At 35.8% G+C, this 4,559-nt stretch overlaps 1 protein-coding gene across 1 annotated transcript in view; it reads left to right on the forward strand.

Moving 5' to 3' along the window:
- The window catches only part of gpc5a (glypican 5a), a 130,709-nt gene that overhangs the window by 90,551 nt on the left and 35,599 nt on the right, over positions 1 to 4,559 (forward strand). The gene's annotated exons all lie outside the window — the stretch shown is intronic.

Here is a 4,559-nt window from a genome sequence, read left to right on the forward strand (position 1 = left end):
ATAATTATTATTGCTGGTTATTAAATGTTACCTTCATTTCAATTGGCAAGATTTTACAAAGTTTTTCTCTTTATCAGTGAAGAAAGCTAAAGATGCAGTTACATATTTTTTTAAATAAGACTGGCTCCAGTCTCGTTTTATGACAGCTGTAATAATAGTCATTAAAGATAATAGTTGCTATGGGGACATTATTGCAATCAAGGCCTGTAACTCGAAAAATTATTGCTCCTCAGCGGTTCAGCAACCTTCAATGAATCACAGCAGCAGAGCTCTCCTCTCCATTTTGTTACCTTTTGCACTTTTCTTTTAGCACTTATAGATTTTCCCTCTTCTCGCTCCTCTGCTCTCCATCAGACATGCTAACAACCTGATTAATTACCTTTCTCACTTTGCCTATGGCGACTCAAAGGAAGCCGGGGTCATCCAAACTCACCATTCTACCCATGAAAATGTTTCCTCTGCTGCTTGTCGGCCTCACTCTAGGCTTCAGCCGCTTAAGTTCAGGAAAGCTGCTTAACGATCACTCATCTGAAGCTGTCGGGAGGCTCTGACATTTATCACCCATTACAGCTGAGCCGCCCTTTCCTTGTCACAGGCCAGATCAGGCTGCCTCCTATATTTATAACCCGCTGTCTGCTGTGACCTCTGTTGAACATCGGTCCCCTGGTGCCTGACCCTCAAAACAACAGGGAGGGACTTCTTCTCAGTCCCTGCAGGGTTTAGTGGCAGCTACTGTACCGAAACAGACATTTATTTATTTATTTTTTGTTTTATTATCAGTATTTAGCTGTTGGACAAAGTCAGTTTTATTGTTCATGATTTGAATAGTTTTCATCTTCTTTTTTACAGCGTCTTTTATGCGACGTCGTATGCATTTTTAAAGCCATGTTTCCATCTGGGTTTTTTATGCTCATTTAAAAATTGTGTCACATCAGAAATAGTTGATGGAAACGGCAAAATGCAAAATAACTTTTTCAAGTCTGCAGAAGAGCCTTCCGAGAAAGAGTTAATGTGCGAAAAGGCACATGGACACACATTTGCCAAATGAGTTCTGACATAGCAAACTTTTCCATCCACTGGTGGGTCTGTACATTTCTAGAGGCACACATTTCCAAGTCCAAACCTTCAGAATGGAGGGGAGGACTCTCTCTATTTTTCTGAGATGTGCTTCTTGTTCATTGCAGCTGTGCGTAGCTTAAAAAATTATGCTGGTTAATCTGATCAATGTTTTATACAGCCTAAAATGTTGTGATATTCAAAATGTACTTTTAATCTTATAAATCAGCCTAATTTACAAAATATGACTCTATGAACCAGCAAAACTTAATTAAGTTTCAAATACTAGGAGTCAACTGTGTTGCCTGTTTTTGCACATTATTTCATGCATTGAAATATTTAATTTTGCTTGCTGTCAGTGACACCACTTTGGATTTTTATAAAGTTACCAAAGCTTCCTTTGGAAACACAGTTGCTTAATTGGCTACCTTGAGGTTAAAACACTGTGGTGAAAATACAGCTTTAATGACTGCTGTTAGTATTTTTCAGTGAACGTGCAGTAACTTCAAAACAGAACACCTCAGAGACAAAAACCCAGAATCCAGAATAAGAGGCAGACACAAGAAAAACTATGCATTTTGCATCAAAGCCACTGTATTAATAACATTTTAGCCAAAAAAAAGAGAAAAAAAATTAACTGAAAATAGTCCTGTGAAAATAGATGATCAAACAGTTAACTATGATTAATTAAATAACAATGACAGTCTGAGAGATGAGACGTGTAAAAGAAATATTCTGTGGTGGTTTCCAAACAGGTTTGAACAACTTTTATAAAGTGAAGGATATGTTTTATGCAGGACATATAAAATGCATCACAAGCTTAAAAGTCAGTCAAAGCAGATTACCTGCAGTGATAGTGCTATTTTGCTATTTCATGATCAGATTCAAAGCCTAAAGACCATGTATAATTTAATTGAATTTCTTTGTCTGCTATAATTCATAATCTCTCTCTCATTTGTGTCTTTGATATTTATCTGCAGAACATGCAGATGATAGATCAGTGTGATAAAGAATTTAAATGACATGAGCTCAATACTGACAATGTGAGCCTGATTTAAAGGATTATCCTTATTAAGCAGAGTTATTGTTGCACAGAATCGTTACATATGCATGTGATCGATGCAACAAAATGAGCTGTGTGCGCTTCTGAGATTTTCCTTGGATATTAAATATTTACTTATTGAAGCAATACAGCTTCTATAGTATTGTTTTTCATTCTCAGCATTTCAGTCCAAATTGGGGTGTTTTTTTCTTTTTTCTTCAGTAAATGGTAACTGAAACAATTAATTATTTTTCAAGAAATTCAGAGAAACACTTGAAAGCACAGAGAGAAACCAGAAGATTGATTCACATCATCAGGCTCATTACGGTGGTGCACAAACTCCTCACAGCTCAGTGGGACACATTGACACGGAAAACACCAAATCCAAAGGGAAAATCAATTCAGCATGAATTAAGGTTCACCGCAAAAGAAGGCTTGTTCTTATGCATCAGTGAACTCTGGAAAAAGGGTTCTAAGTACAAATGATGAGACAATTAATAGCTATTTTACATTATATTTAATGCTAATTAAACAGTTAAACAACTTGGTAAATTAGTAAAACAAAATACCACAATCATATGTTAATATATAGATGTCCAGTTTTAGTTCTTAATTGCTACATAAGAACACAGTGTCACTTATGGCTCAAAGTAGCTGTACCTTTATTAACATTGAATGACATTTTGGTTAGGTGAGGCAAATTTATGTCTTCACTCTAAATTTTGAAGTCTCATTTGTGGTAATTCCACAAAAAGCTTTTGAGACAATTAAGCCAGAAGTGCAAATGTAAAAGTAATGAATGTAATTAAAATAGTTGGGACATCCAAACTTATTTTCCTCTGAAATAATGTGACAGCGAATAAATGGTTGACCACACTTGCTTTATGACTCTAATTGCATTTTGCCCCAAACTCAAACTTGCTTGAAACTAAAGCAGTCCAGTTAAGTAGCTGCTTGTGTAAATACAGCTAGCTATTATCTCTTCTCAACAAAAATACTGTCAGCTCATTTGACTTTAATATGTAAATGATACATGTGTTCATTTATTTAAATGTTCAATGACTTAAAGATATCTGAGCCTCAGAACAAAATCTAATTATTCTTGCAGGAATTGAAAAGCAAAACCATTAAAATCAAACTATTAGTAATAGCTAATATATTGTGTGGTACATACAAACAAAGCCTTTTGTAGATTTAGATAATCAAGAATGCTCAGAATCGTGTTTTTTTTTTCTTCTGAATTGATGATATCCGTCTGTGACATTTACCACTTGCCACAAAATTTCTGGTCCGCGTTAATGATCTGTGAATAATGTTTCACCCATTGTCTGCTGTTCGATAGCTACAGGAAGGGTTTGTTGTCATGCGTAATGAGGTTGAGTGGCACTGTATACCCTGCTGCTAAGGCTGCTGCTTTCTCACGTTTCTCTTTCACATCGTCCTACCCTGAGGGAAAACTTACGCAATGCTATGGAGGAGTTGAAAAGTGGCCTTATAAAATGGGTTAAAACAAAAGTGTAAAACTGTTATATCACTTAATGAATCAAATTGTTTAATTTCTTTCCAAAACCATTTGTGCTAATGAATAAATGGATAAGTTGGCTTGTTGCCAGTGCACATTTTAAAAGCCAGGACTTTTAATGACGTTATGTGGATTATTATAAATGGCACACCTGTCCATAACATGTGCACCTTCACTGCTGAACTGAAGGTGCACAGTTAACCCAAAATTACTCTACATAACTTTGGAGTAAGAGAAATGCTAATAGGGTTGCGGTACGGGCATACGAAAGTTTAATATTAGCGTGGGTCAAACCACTTCCAGCTGCAAGTAGAAAGGTTAGGAATTACTTCTTTGTCTACAATATTTGTCTGACTTTTTGCAACATAACAGTACTGCAGGCAATGAAACATGTTCCAATCATTATTCTTACAGCTCAGGTTTGAAACGCTTTACTTGACTTCTCTGAACGTACCCAATGCTCCTTGTTATGGTTACTGGTCAGCTTAGCCTTTGTCTTGTTTGATTGAAAACCTTTTCCAGGAAGGGTTTTTTTGTTGTTTGTGGTTAAGTGCAAATTGTTCTTGATCTTCAAGGCACAAATTTTGCAGTGTGCTCCTCTTTCTCACTCCATGTTGAATCTAAGCTCACTTCACTGCGTTGCTCTTGAACATCCTAATACATTTTCTTTCATTTAAGGTGGACAATTTAATTCAGATGTTTGAAAGGTAGACACAATTGGGTGTTGAAAATATATTTAAAAAATGATCTCAGCAAACAGGCTGATTTTTAATGAAAAAATTAGGGAACATTGAGCTTTAAGAATAATCTTCCCAAAGTCCTAACTACGATACTGTTAAAAGATGTCAAGAATATGCTTAAGCATATCTTGCTTTTGAAAACCTGTTTGAAATAAATGAAAAAATCAAATCAAATCAAGTACCAGGTCCATGCCCCCCC

Source organism: Poecilia reticulata, linkage group LG3 (genome assembly GCF_000633615.1).
Source record: "Poecilia reticulata strain Guanapo linkage group LG3, Guppy_female_1.0+MT, whole genome shotgun sequence".
Taxonomy (NCBI): Eukaryota; Metazoa; Chordata; class Actinopteri; order Cyprinodontiformes; family Poeciliidae; genus Poecilia; species Poecilia reticulata.